The 15,183-nt window shown below is 44.6% G+C and overlaps 1 protein-coding gene across 7 annotated transcripts in view; it reads right to left on the bottom strand.

The window, feature by feature from the left end:
• Nucleotides 1-15,183, bottom strand: part of MID1 (midline 1) — a 261,586-nt gene that overhangs the window by 152,916 nt on the left and 93,487 nt on the right. Inside the window, exon 1 of one of the 7 annotated variants that reach the window (XM_054203726.1) lies at nucleotides 6,958-7,143. The exons of 4 other annotated variants lie outside the window; for them this stretch is intronic. The gene's annotated coding sequence lies outside the window, so the exon portion shown is untranslated. Of the gene's footprint in view, nucleotides 1-1,326; nucleotides 1,570-1,737; nucleotides 1,839-6,957; nucleotides 7,144-15,183 lie in introns of those variants that run through there. 2 more of the 7 variants (XM_054203779.1, XM_054203767.1) reach the window with 2 other exon arrangements.

The following is a 15,183-nucleotide window of genomic DNA, read 5'->3' on the forward strand; positions in this document are numbered from 1 at the left end:
CACAAAGCAGAAGACATCAATAGAGTTTACATCTGCCACTAGAATATGTAGATTTTGCAATAAGGCCATAATCTTAGAGGGGGAAACCCAGTGTGTTCCAATGATAAAGCCCCTTCCAACGCTTTTGAAGCTTGCTTGGTGATGAAGAGTACCTTGAAACTGGGATCCTGGCTGTTCTTATGACAGAGTGGCTGGATTTGGCAACTCCAATTCTAAACATATCTATGTGTGTGTGTTGATATATATGTAAACGTGTGGTGTTTCTCTTTTCTTTGTGTTTTCTTCTTCTTTTTTATGTCTCCAATTACCTCTCAGGAAGAAAAAAAAAATAAACAAAACCAGCCAACCAAAAAAAACCCCCAACAACAAAAAAAAGAGGGATCATGTTTCCATATGGACAACTACAGAAAAAAAGAAGAGAATTTTTTTGAGAGCCATTTGGTCATAAAATACTGATTTCCCAGTATTTTTTTGGAAGAAAGCACCGGCCTCAGCTAATGCTCAGAATACATTTTCTAATAAGAAAACAGAGATGGAGATCCCAGACATGGTCAGGGGGAGGGTCTCAGCAAAGCAAGCTCCCTCTTCACCTGAGTCTTAAGTAGTGCATGGGCTGGCCGATGGATTAGGATCATACCTACGGCTCTGGTGGGGGGGGAGGGTCTCTCAGAGCTCCTGCTGCAGCTGTTCAGTAATTAAATACCTGCAGACCCGAAGAGCCAAGTTAATGCCATTAGTCACGGGCACCTGGTCGGGATGCAGGGGTGCCGAAGGCAGGCGGCGGGCGCTGCCGAGGGCCCGCAGGTGCAGGGGCAGCACAAGGCGGCCGGGCTGCAGCCTGATGGGAGCTTGTCGGCACCACCAGAGGCATGAGAAATATGTCGGCCCCCCTGCCCCGAAATGTGGAGCAACTGTCAGAGCGTGTCACCAGCTCCTTTCTGGGGCAATGAAATACCCCCTCCGTAAATATTTTCATTACAGTCTATCACACTACAATGAAAAATCCTATCAGCCCCGTGGACCTCCTCATTTACTGTCCCACTAAGCCAGGAGTAAAAGCCTGGCCTCTCTTTTATTTGTCTCACTATCTTCAAATTGCTCTTGCACCCAGCTATCTCAACACTTATGCAATCAAAAAAGTTTTATCGTACTTCAGGGCCAAACAAACATCGCCTGTTTGCCAGCGTTTTTGTCCTCCCACATCCCCTTGGGAAGATATAAATAATAATGATAAACAACCATGACACGACAGCAAATCGGAAAGAATTTTAAAGAATTAAAAACTGTTTTTATTGTTTAGAAAAGAGATCAAAATCAGCTTCCTACCCTTTAGCGCCTTTCCCAGCTTTCAGACAGGGTGGATTCTGCACTGCAAGCCGGGGATCTCGGGGATATACAGTAATTCCTTACAGCTTGCTAAAGCATTACAAGCTCTAAGCTGCACGACGGTAATAAAAGACTTCGAACGGGCTAAAGAATGGAGCTCCCTAAGAAGTCTGAAATTCAGTTCAAACAAACACCAGCGCGCATTCAAAAGGCTATTCACACCGTCGTAGGCGAATACGGGTCTGCTCCTTTCTCTCAGCTCAGTCTTCACCCACGGCCAAACCAAATAGTTTCTCCAAATGCTGAAGCATTTCCTGAGCTCCAGCACATCCCCTCAACATTTACCACTGCCAGCTCCTCGTTCCCGGCAGTTCGTTCTCCTCGACCCCAGGCTCCGGCAGACCCCCTTACCTCTGGCGCTACTCTGCGGGAGGGACTCTGAGGTCTGACAACTTTTTGCGGAGCTCAGAAGCTGATGAAGCCCTCCGTGCGGCTGCCTGCCGGCTTCCCCGTTCCCTCCCCAGCGGGGAAGCCCTGGGACTGGGCAGCGGTGGGAAGCCGGCAGCCAGTGCCGGGCCCGCGGGAGGGAGAGAGCCGGAGCCGGATCTCATCAAAGGCAGGAGGCCTGGTGGGGATCAGAGAGAGGGAGATACACATCTAAATAATTCAGAGGCTAATAAAAGCTTTAGGTTGGGCTCTGTTCGAGATGCGAGACGAGGCTGAGTTTCGATGCGTTTCAGGCTGCCCTCGACGCAGAATGCTGCGTTACCTAATAGCCCGGCACTGACGAACGAACATCATTGTAAGAGTATTCCACATAAAGTTTATGAGGAAAGTGGCTATGCCTGGTTTTGTATTTTTATAGCTTTAGCTTTAGGTTGAAGTTCTATCAAGTGAAGATTTTGAGAACTTCAAGTCTGACCTCTACAGGTAGGATGCTGAAATAGGTACAGTATCTTTTGATAGTGAATTGTGTGCAGGACTTTAAGAAATTGGAGAAAGGTAATGGATCAGATGTACTACACAACATCAGCTTATCACCACTGCATCTCTAAAGCCGTATTTTAAAAACACTGCTACCTGTAGCATCATCTGTGGTAATTTGGTTCCTACAAATGCTTTCTTGCAAAGTACATAGACGGTGCAGCAACAGCATAAAAAACACACCCAGCATGAACATTTTAACATTCAAAAGTGTTACAGAGTTTTCCTTCTGCTTTTTATTATCTCTCCCCCGTCCTTCCCAATCTTCCCTATGATCTGCTCTTTCGGAGCTCCAGAAACAAACGTCACTTTGAAACCGATAACATCCATTTGCGTTTTGCAAAACTGATGTTTTTAAATGCCCTGATTGGTGCCACCTTTTTCTAATCAGAACCAACCATTCTAACAAACTACCCTTTGTCCGGGGATCCTGTCCCCTCTGTTCCCACCAACCTACAGCACATGTTGCTATAGCTACCCTGCATGTCTATTTACCACACAAGTGATCAAAGGGAGCAGACAACACACATACACACACGCACAGAAAAACCTCGCCAGGCTTCCTACCGAGTAATGTCCAGCCGCTAATTAACTGATACACTCCCAGCCTGTGGACCCGGTACACTTGTTTTCTTTATTCTGAGCGGTACACAAAAAAATAAAAGCAGCATTCTCCGAGATGCTCATTCTTCCCTTACAGACCAAACAAACAACAAAACGTCCCAAGATGAACTTTAAAAGAGAATTTCCTAAAGCGCGGCTAAGGATTACAGCGCTACAGGATAATAATACAGCTTTTCGACTGAGGAACACATTAAGAATTTTAAAAGGTATGCAAAAGAAAATAGGAAATAAGAAACACATGCTAAGAACTTAAACAGCTGCAAGGAAAGGGCATGATTTTGAATTTTGCATGTGTTTTGCACTGAAATTGTATGCAGCATTTATTCACTTGGTGAATTATATGCACGCTAAAAGCTATATGACTGCAGTCATGACAAGTAATTGTAATGGCTTTATGTGCCTTGGAAACACAGTTTTTCATTTTTAGGTGGCCTGTCAGTTAACAGTCGTTTTGTTGAACCTCTTAATGTGACAAAGGGCTCAAGTCTGCCTCGATCAAAGTCAATGGGACTTCAACAGAAAGACACCAAAATAAGGAGTTGCATTTGTTGTCATTGATACTCCCACGAGCTGCACTTCAGGGATATGTTGTAGGCAAAAGTATTAAAATTCGTCAAACATTTGATTTCCTGTGAAGTATGCTTAGCCAACTTAAAACAGAGCCCACAGTGCCCTCTCCAGTTCTGCAGCAAATTCGGGGAATCCAGCCAGGTAACTGTGTCCAGCCACATGAAACCACTGCTCAACTACATGAAGGCTGAGCATCTTCTCAGGAGTTTGCATCACTTGCAAGATTCCTTACTTAGGAATTTCTTTTAAAGTAATAAACTGAGCCGAGTACTCTGCAAAGCAGAAAATGTTACCTGCAAAGGCGCTTTTTTGTCAGGTTAGTTGGGTTTTGTGCCTTCAACCATGTTAGATACCTTTAAAAAAATTGCATTTCTGCTTCCTAACACTAGTCTTATAGCATGCTAGCACACCCAAATAGGTGTATTTCCTGTGGATGCTTAAACTTTTACAGGTACATGGTGACAAGTGCACTTTCACAGATGTCACATGCACAGCAATAAGATAGATTTTGTCCCATTTTGGCTACTGGAGCTTGTATGTGAGGTCATTCTATCAGACAGCAAAGAGACACCTCTTGCTGAGGTTTTCACAATTACCACCTAAACCTGACTGCTTCTTCATACCGTCTCATTTACAAATCTCAACACAACATTTACACCAGCCCCTGTTACCTGCTGGAGACTATCAGCCTGGCACAGTGGTAAAGCAGGTCGGATCTCATCAACTCAACAGGCTGCATATTACATTTCTACAGCAGTTCCTGCACTTTTGTTGGGGAAATTAGCGCATTTGTCTTGCTGCATGCTGTTGCTCAGTACCTGTGGGCTGCCTTTGGGCCAGAAGAGTCATCGGCATAATACACGGTTTCATTCCAACACACCCGCAAACACGCTGTCTGCTTGGTGGTTTAACTCCGCGCCCCCAAATTAAGCGATAGCTCCCACCAAGAGCCTCTCAAAGTGGGAGAGCATTCGCTCCCAGAGCCTGAGAAGAGGAAGGAGTTAACCCACTCCCCCACTGCCTTACAGCCAGCTGGTGTAAGGATGGGGAAGGGAGCACCAGGGAAGGGCAGGGAAAGCACCAGGAGAGGTAGGGAGAGAGGATCTCGAGGCGGAAGAGCAGGTAAAAAAAGCTCTCTGTTACTCTGAACAGCAGGGCCATAAAAGAGCCAACAAAAAAATCACCTCCTTCATATTCCTCTTTCCCATAACAATTTCAAACCAGAAGCGGGAGCGAGGGCTCCAGCTGCACATGCCTTTCCTGCTCCTAAGTGGCTGCTGGAATGGATTTCCTAAACATTTTGTACGGTTAGTTCGTAGCTCATCACGACCTTCAGTTCCCACTAAAACGAGAGGTCTGCTGCAGGGGGTGGGGGGGTCGCTGCTCCCCGTGGCTCTGTTCCCCCCCCTTGACCTCCAGCTCCCAGGATTTTGTCCCTCAGGCCCTAGCAGCGCGCACGGACTAACACCCCCCCCACCCCCGGCAAACTGAAAATATTCGCACCCAACAAACCACCCAAACCCGGAGAAATACTCCTGAATCCTTCACTTGGCGGGTGGGGGGGAGGAACCGCACTCGTGGGCAGGTGTTTAAACAAACTCTGGCAGCGCTTCAGCGGCCGCTCCCCACCCGCCCCCCCGGGGGGAGGCACGGCGGGGCCGGGGGGGGAACGACACAGGAGGTGGTGGGGGGGCGCGGGTCCGTCCCGCCCCGCATGGCTCCGGCGGGGAGAGGAGGGAGGGGGGGGGAAGGAAGAAGACACCTACGGGGAAGGGCCGGGCTCTGCAAGAACGAGCCCGCCTGTGCCTGCACCTCTTCTTAGGCTGGAATGTCTCCCTCCCTCCCCCTCCAAAAGAGGAAGAGGAGGGAGGGTTCGTGTGTGCGTTAACACACACACACGCACACACTCACACCCCCGCCATCCACTCTGACTTACCCTGCTCTTTTAACCCACCGCCTCTGAACGTTCATCGCCCGGGCTTCAGGTAGCAATATTTCAGGAGGGGAAAGTGCGTGTTTCACAGAGCGTGATTTACTCTCTGTTGTTGCCAGGCTGGAACGGCCGCTTCTGCCGCTTTCTCAATTCCTCGTTGGCAACCCCCTGTGCCAAAGTACCCTCTTGTGGTGATAATGATTTCTGATGACTACGTGCATCCAACTGACCAACTTCAGCTACGCAGTAGATGAAATGCCCTTCATTTTGCTTCCCAAGGACAAGAATTCCCCTCTCTCTTTTAAAGAGCTATAAAGGTAATTTTTTGGGCTAGTGGGAGAAAGAAACACCTTTCCTCCCCCCATCACCTGTAGCCTCTCTTTCTTCACCCTTCCCCACCTCCTGTAACTTATAGAAAACTGGTGTAAGGGGGCTGAGATTTCCCACCCTGGTTCCAGAAACCGAGCGGAAAACAAATGCTCCATTTGCACTACAGGTGCAAAATCCTCACACATGCATTCCCTGGACGTGAACTATAAAAGTCCCACTGAGAGCTGAATGAATAACGTCCACACAGAAAAGAACCTAGAAAACTTCTCTCATTTCCTCGTATTTACCCATTGCCTACCTAGAAAATAACATATTAAGTGCAAGTTTCGGAAGTGGACTAGCAAGACTTTTTAAACTGGGACAGATCTCTGATTCAGTCTTAAGATACAGCCCAGCCAGTTTTCCTTGCTCCCACAAGGCTCTTCTAACTGCACATTGTTGTTGTAAAACTATGAACAGCGAGAATCAAAAACATTTTGCCACTGTGCCTTTTAACTGCGAGAACGAGAATAAAAGCTCCTTTTGTCTCCTCAGGTGAATAGAAGTCTTAAAAAAAAACCTTCCTCATTTGAATAATCTTAGAAAAAAAAAAAATCCCTAGAAAACCCATCTTAAAGTACTTTTGTGAAGCTGTAAGACAGCTTGAAACTACTACATTTTAAAACAATCAGAAGATTAAAGCACTGGCAGGCAAGGAACTCATGCAGAGCTGTTTAATAAATTATCCCTGGGCTGAATTATTGGCATATTTAGGCTTATAACACAGCAAGTTCTTTCCCTCTCGCATGTCACAAACAGGGCTGCGAGACAGCCTACACAATGCACTTAAACCATGGCAAACTGGAATTGATTTACATCCTTCGCAACCCGCTTTCATGCCCCGTACAACCCCGAAACGCACAATGACCTGCATGGCATCACTGCCTACCGGGAGGATTAAGCAAAAACCTTCAAAGCAGTTAATTTTTTTTTTACTCTTTTTTTTTTTTTTCTTCACCCTGGAAACTTACTTTTGACAAGGTTAAGAAACAAGAAGGGGGAGGGGGGGGGGGAAGGCAGATGGAGCTCCGTAGGGGTTGGTACCGATACCACCCGGGGCCGGTGAGGCGAGGAGAGCCCCGACAGCCCCCGGACGGGGGCTGTCGGGGCTCTCCTCGCCTCACCGGCCCCAACGGGCAGCGTCTCCTTACCTGCCTCATGGTGAGATTCCCATCATCCATCCAGCCGGCAAGGGGCTGCTCACACCGCGCTGCTGTCGGCCGGGCAGAAATCCATCAAGTTTCCCACCGTAATTTGGTGGACTTGGCAGCGCTGGGTTAACGGTTGGACTTGATGATCTCCAAGGTCTTTTCCAACCTAAACGATTCTATGTAAGCAAGTCCCCACCACCACTCCCTCCCTCTTCCTCCTCCCTATTTTTTTTTTTTTTTTCTTCCCCCCTTTTTATCCTTTGCTGGGGGGACTCATTCTTAAGACAATGTCAAGTTTCCCAACCTTCCTTCCCCAGCCTATTAAAAGTCGGGAGCGGGGAGGCAACTGTCCGCCTGGCTCTTATTTCAAACCGCAGCCCAGGGATGTAGTAGTTGGCTGAATTGGGCCATGAAATAGCCTCGCCAATCAGGAGGAAGGGGAGGGAGGTAGAGCACATAAAGGCTGCCTACACGAGGATTAGGAAAGCTTTCAAGGATTTAAAAGACTGAAAGCAGCTGGAAACAGTGTCTAGGGCTACAAAGAGGGAAGTCAATTTGCGGTGTAAGAGATTATTCCCATTCTCGTCTCACTGCTCCGGGTCTGCTTGGAGCTTAACCGGCTCCCAGGACTTCAGCGAGAAAATGTAAATGTCCAGCGAAACTACCAAAACATCTGAGTGACGCAGAAACACTTAACAGCCGCCCGGTAAAGTGGCAATATTCCCTAGTAGTCGGAGCCACATGCGCTCCAGAAGCACCAATTTCCTCATGTCAGATTAAAAAGTAAATTACATAATGACATGAGGAGGAAGTAGTAAAATACAGTCTGCCATCTACATCAAGAGCAAATGCCTGTCTGCCGGAAGGAACAGAAGGATGCCTGTGCATCCATAGGCTTCGGAAATGTTTTGCTGCAAAGCTTTATTTGTCTCAGTGGCAAATGCTTAATTAGCCTTAGCTTTTGTGTGCTATCTGCTTTCCCTTCTTTAGGGAGGGCGGTTTCCTCATTCCTGAAGCTTAGTTCCTCATGCAAGATAACACTGGACCCCAAATGCAACTTCAAAGAAAATAATAATAGTAGATGTTTTATTTTTATTTTTTTTTTAGATTTTAACAATGAGATCAGCTTCTATCTGCTGCGCCTTGGTGGCTTTCATTAAAATAAACAAACAAAAGGCAAAAAAACTCCTCCAAATCTGAAGTGCCATTGCTGCTTGAGTTACACCTTTCTTGGGTAAAAAAAAAAAGAAAAAGAAAACACAACAAAAAAACCCCAGAGAAATACAAACCTGCACATTCATACCACCCACTCTTCTCCAAATTCTTTGAATCTAACTTAGTATCAGTTCAGAAGCCTGTCAGTCTCTCTGTTCCACTCTAAATGGAAATCTGTCTTTTGATCTCAGGGGACAATCAGGCAAATCTGAAGAAAAGCCCCAATATCGTGGATTCGCTTCTGCAAGAGCTTTATCTACCAAGGCAAAAAGTAGTCACTATCCCGAAAAATTCCTATCAGTACAAGAAATCTTACTTAATTGAGCTGCAGAAAAAGAATGTTACAATGATGTGCTGCCAGGATTTTAATTAAAGGCTTCCTAAAATATATTTCCTTTTAACTTATGATAAGCTCCAGCACCGGGTATGTCACAGGGAAAGAAAGAAAAAGTCTGAAGTATTTATTCATTTGCTTTCCCATTTAAAGACAACAATGATTTTTCTCGTAAGTGCAACCAAGAAAGTAGTTTGCACAGTATTAGCACTGACCAGCTCAGAAGCAAGGCATGGATGGAGGGAAAATGTGATTTAAAGCGCGATTGCACCTCATCCAGGGCCGACTGTGCTCTTGCCTGGTCCATGTCCTCAGGTGGAAGGATCCAGTTATACGCTTTAACGTTCCACAGAAACCAGCTGTCTCCAGGGATCAACGCGGCACATTGCGTAAGGGCAAGACCAGCCATTTACACTAGCCCACGTGGAGACAGCTTAGCGATCCTCCAGTGACGGTCTAGTCCTGCACACTTGCCCAACGGCCCCAAGCAGCTGCAATGCACAGAGCCGGGTACGTTAAGAGCACTTAACAGGAATGCTTGTCCTCTGCTCCCCAAACATAGCTTGGTGGCCACGTGTCACTTGAAATGAGTATGTGGTATGCAAAGACCTTTTACTGTGGTTAAAACTAGGAGAATCCTCCCCAGGGTGCATTCAAAGGAAGCATAAAAATTCTTTTCTGAGGTAATTACAGCCTTAGGGATAAACTTCCTTGGTGAAAATGACTTAGCAAAAGGTGCAAAACTTACAAAATTAATGAGGATTATAAAGGATTCACCCCAAAACCTGGTATTTTGTTTCAGGACTTTAAGATGGGGATTCTGAGGACTGTTTCACAGTTTCACGTGGAAACATAACAAAAGACTCAGGAAGAACTCCAACATTATAAAGATAAAACAGTTGCACTCCTTTTCACATACAACATGCACTGCTTACAGGATGGGATGGGAATTGCATTTTTCTGAAAACTCTGCAGAATGTGTCATCAAAAAATGAGCTAGTTCTATAGGATGAAAAAGATAAAATCATTAAAATAAAAAAAATTGGCAGTGACACACGTTCGGGGGGAGGGGGTGCAGACTATTTTTTTAATTGAAATAACCAAGTGTCATAGGCAGCCCCCATTCTAATTCTGCCATTCACTTTCCACCTTTGAGGAACACGCTTTGTGATCAACCCGCACAGCAGCACTACAGCGGTAGATTCCGAAAACTAGGTTCTGCACTTAACTTCTCAAGATCTTTTGAGTGGCATGAGAGGAAGAGAGAGGGTCCACATCTGAATTGGTTTTGAGGGCAGTCAGCATCCGAAGACACAATGGTGCAGCTAGATGTGAGGAAGAGGAATTGCCACTTGGGATGCGAGAAAAGGCAGGTGCTGTTTTTCACACCTTCCTCTGAACATCCTTTTTCATATCTATAACCCACATGTGTATGCAGGCATGAGAAAGTCATACGAGCTTCGAGGAAGTGAAAGAAGCTTCTGCCCCTGAAGGAGAACACCTTTTGTAGTCTGCCCAGTGGGGACCCACAGAGGGAAGGGCAGCCAGAGGAGATGGTGCCAGGTGTGAGTTCAGGCATCGGTGGGCACAGAGATCTGTGCAAGCGAGACAAAAGTCATGGCTGGGAGGCCGATAGTTTTAGAGGATTCTTAAGGGATTAATTCAAGTTAAAAGACAAACAGCCACAAGTACACCAAACCATTGGCAGTTTTACATTCTGTGAACTCTGGTTATCAGCAGTAATGGTCAGATCCCCCTTATCAAACCTCAGTTTAACCTGCCCTGGGAGTTCTGAGTGACTCCAGCAGACATAGAAGTACAAAAGTAGCTCTGACCTTGCTGCTCATTGCAGGTGTCTGCCACACTCCTTATCACACATCAAGCACCTCTCAGGCAAAAAGGGCAGACACGCAAGCCCTCCACCCAGCCTCATGTCTCAAGGACCGTGTTGCCCCATTCACTAAAGCAGAGGTAAGGGGGGATAACTTTAGCTGGGCTTCCGTTACCAGCAGACTGACCCAGCAAGAATTTCAGTGTGGTCCATGCTGTTCTGCTCCTGACCTGGCAAAAGTAGCTACCAGGTACTTGTGAGAGCTCAGTGTCCCAGGTGCTAACTCGCAGTCCTGCCTCCTGTTGCTACTTAAGATAAAGAGGTAATTTTAGCATGTGTCCTGAGCCGACTTAAATAGCCAAAAAGCTTTGGTAGTTCCTATAAACATGCATCAAAACCCACCATCGTGTAATACCAGGTAAAAAGTGTACATTATGTACAAATATAATGTATTTTTACTAAAACATAGTAAATGATTGTGTGTTCTTTGTCAGCACGTCAACTCTCGTTCTGGAAAAGTTCAGCTGAGTTTAGTGGGATAAGGCTCAGTTCAGTGCTCGTCAATGCAGTGGACGAGTTTGTAGGTTTTAAATTGTGAGAAGGCAAGGACAACAATCTTGATACCAAAAATTTCGCACTGTTTCAACATCTGAAACTTTTGCTCATTCTGATTTGTTAATTAAACCTTCCTCAATTAGCTTCATTCTTTCCAATAAATTGCGAAACATAGGAACATTTTTGAACCTAATTGCGAAACATAGGAACATTTGAACCTAATGTAGAATTACTTGGTCACTGGAGGTTTTTTGGTGTAGTACCATTTTATGTAGTCCAGACCAAGCTCAGTCTGCACCGGCTGCAGGGAGAACGCAGAACGGGAAGTGGACAAAAGGACTTTCTTTCATTAGCTGAATTCCAGCTGCTGTGGAAATCCTTCTGGGCCCAGAGAATTTGATATACGCTAAAGACAGAAGAACCACTCCATCTCCTTACAGAGTTGTCCCAAATAGAGACAGACCAGACCCCAGGATCTGATTATATGGTAGGAGTGAAAGAGTTGCAGCAGGGAAAAATACAACCCAGCACACAGGTTAGAAAGAAACAACCTAGCTTTTCAAACCTAGCTTGAAAATCAACATCTTCAGGTATGAAGTCAATCACAAATAGATTGCTTTTAATTTGCAATATGGGCAACTGATAAAAATAAAGACATGCTTTTTTAAAATTAAACAAGCAGGTAAACTGTTGCACTTTGCGAGGAAAAGGTAATATTCCCACTCAAACTACTGGTGTTGAAATTAATTTCTAATGGTTTTTATAGTTCTTCCCTTGGCAGTTTCAAATTGGCACCTGCAGGAAGAGCAGGATGTCCAGAATACAAAATACTATTTAATAACGCCAGATAACACTAGAGTATATAACTCAAGGCAACACGGGAATGTAAAAATAACTGCCAGAAGAACTGGTACAAAATACGAGGTTGTAAGATGAAGACAAATTTCTGAGAAGACAGTATAAAAAAATGAAAAAAATCTGAAATAGCGTTAGTATGAAAAACCGTTCTCAAGCTGTGAGTGTCACACAATGACTTTAAAATATATAGTTAATATTTGTGGATATAAGAATGTGCAGAGCTGGATCTCACAAAGCAGTACTCAACTGCTTTTATCAACATTGCTGCAGTGAATGCAATGAAGATAAACTAATTACCCCGGCAGAGCTTCTGACTCATGGGTATTTAAACGCACACGCGTTTTCCAACAGAAGTTTAAAAATAAGACCAGCAATGTCAGACATCCTTAAATTTCCAAATGCACACTGAAAGCCACAGCACATAAAAGCATCCTTAAGGCAGACCTTTGGGAAATTCATTGCCTTTCAAGCAAGATGACTCAGCCTTCTGGCAGGGTATCACTGAAACGGACAGAGATGAGAAAGAACAGAGATATTGCAGTCCTCTTGGTGGAGTGGTCCTTAGATGACCATTCACCCTCGCTTAGTTATCTCTCAAACTGCTCTCATCTCACTTGGGCCTGCACCAGCCGCAGGCAAGAGATAGTGAAGATGTCTTTAGGACAACTTCTTCCTCCATCACTTACGCTGAGTAATCCATAGTTCAGACAGAAAGGTGGTAAAAAATGATCCATCTGCACTTGCCTTAATGACAACAGTGACTAGACTTTTTGATTAAGGTATTTTAACCAAAAGAACAATATCTGCTGGATTTCATTTTACCACATCTGCTATGAGGCAGATACTTGATCTGCTAGGCTGAACAAGTTGGTGCACATTCATGTGTAATAAATTAGTGGTAAGAAGACTCTGATAGTCTATTCCAAAATTATATGGAACTAGGGTAAGTTAAAAAGACTGACAAAGAAGGATACTATAAGGGTTCATAGTTTCTAAAACATCTGTTCTGTAGTGCATGCAGAATTAAATGGAAATAATTATTAGTATACCGTTGTTTCTCCATTTTATTTCCTAGGGTTCTACAATTGTTTGATACTTCAGTGATAATACCTTATTACTCTTAAAAGTAATAGACAATAGTTAAATGACACCAGCTTTTTAATATTCCAGTCTTAAGAAGCCTCCATGAAAACAAGAATGATAAAGTAAGAAGACAAGAATCGCCTCTGTAACCCCTATTAGCATAGAAAAAAAGAGTAACTTTCTTTCGTTGCATTCTGTACCAACTGCTTATTTAGTGACTGATTGCAAAAATCAGTCATAGAATCACAGAATGGTTCGGGTTGGAAGGGACCTTAAAGATCACCTAGTTCCAACCCCCCTGCCATGGGCAGGGACACCTCCCACCAGACCAGGCTGCTCAAAGCCCCATCCAGCCTGGCCTTGAACACTTCCAGGGATGGGGCATCCACAACCTCCTTGGGCAACCTGTTCCAGTGCCTCACCACCATCACAGTAAAGAATTTCTTCCTGATACCCAATCTAAATCTACCCTCCTTCAGTTTGAAACCGTTACCCCTCATCCTATCACTCCATTCCCTGATAAAGAGCCCCTCCCCATCCTTCCTATAGGCCCCCTTTAGGTACTGGAAGGCCACTATAAGGTCTCCCCAGAGCCTTCTCTTCTCCAGGCAGAACAACCCCAACTCTCTCAGCCTGTCCTCACAGCATAGTAATGACGTGGTCATGTAATAACATAGTCATGTAATGACTCAAGGTAAGCAAATAAAGATTCAGGCAAGTAGCAAAAGTTGTATGATATATGCCTTTTATAGCCAAACACCAAATAGTAGCTGTCAAAACCAATACCGTTCTGCTATTCCAGGAGTTATATCCAAATATATGATCACACAGATCTGATGAAGAGTCATCTGGCCACAATTTCACTGAAACAAGTTAAAACCTAAGCTGATAAATTGTCACCTGAAGCACGCAGGTACCTACTGAAACTCCCATTATCTGCCTGTTAGCTGAGACCACCAAACCACGCAAATCCTTCCTTTACAAATGAAACCCCCTAACCACAGGTTTACCGCAAAACGTGTAACATTCTCACAGTTAAGACATTCTGTTCTAAAAGAACGGTTTTCTTAAACCTGCATGCAGCAGTTTAGACATATCCTATGCCACGCAGATGTCTGCACCAGGCGTGAGAAACTCTAAGCGCTGTCAGGACTATGCCATGTCCAGAAGGAATTACAGAGATCTCTCCTCTGTGTTGCAAAACTTTCCGAGAGACAAGAAATGCTGGCATTTTAATATCTTTTCAACCCCCCCGCTGAGGCAAGGCACTAAGATGAAAAGCTGGAGTATTTCTGCATCATTTCTTCTTCTCCACATTTCTTGTTCTCAGAAAACATTTGATATTTCAAAGTTCTGCTGTGCTTCCCTGGAATGACACTACAGAGCTTGGGTCACGCTGAGCTAAAAAAGGAGCTCATCTCTTTACAAATCCCATAAAGCAAACTGCCACTGGAGGGACAACCAACCAATATTTCACTGACTTGAAATCAGATGTTTCAGCTCAGATCAACAGAGCCGAAGTTGTCTAAAAGTTCACGCCAGACTAAAATCTTTTGTTTCGTTTCTCTAGGCAGAAAAATCTGTCAACAATCTGCATTTTCTCATGAAACCTAATTTCATGAGAAAATTACTTTTTGCAGTTGAACCTCCCCAAGAATATTCCCACAGGGAATTCTCATTTATCTCCTCTCTCCAGTGCCCCAGCTACCCGTGCCAGCTGCCTGCCACATGGAAAAAGGGCTTCTGTGAGAGAGGCAACCTCTTGGGACAGGAGATGTGAAAGTCACCTGTCGGTCGGCTCTACAGCCACAGGGTCACGTGGAAACCTTGTGAAGTGACGTGACTCAGGATTGCATCTTAAACAATAGGAATACAAACTGTGACCTGTAAACTGCTTGTGCGTCCATGGGCGAGGCATTTCATCTCCCCTGTCTGAATTCTCAAGCTACGTATTGAAGCTGCCTTTATTTTCCTGAGGATAATAAAGGAGAGAGTAAATCTGTGAAAACTAAAACATCTTTACACATTATAGTAATCAGGGCAGCACATAAGCTCTTCCATAAGCGGGAACAAAAGACACCAAAAGACTAATCTTTGTAGATGTGACAAGTTTCTGGGCTAAACATTAGAAGCCAGAGTGGGAAAGACAGTATTAAACAGACAACGCAAGCAGACTACTAAAATTATTTCTAGAAAATTGTGTGTGTGCACTTGAATGTGTGAGAGAAATATATTCAAATTCTTCAAGTAAAAATAAATGTATATTCTTGGACTTTTTCCGTTAAAAGGCGGTCTTCCCTAGCACAATATTCCTTTTCCGAGATAAATATTTCCCTTGCCAGGGTACCAA

This window comes from Rissa tridactyla, chromosome 1, assembly GCF_028500815.1.
Source record: "Rissa tridactyla isolate bRisTri1 chromosome 1, bRisTri1.patW.cur.20221130, whole genome shotgun sequence".
NCBI lineage: Eukaryota > Metazoa > Chordata > Aves > Charadriiformes > Laridae > Rissa > Rissa tridactyla.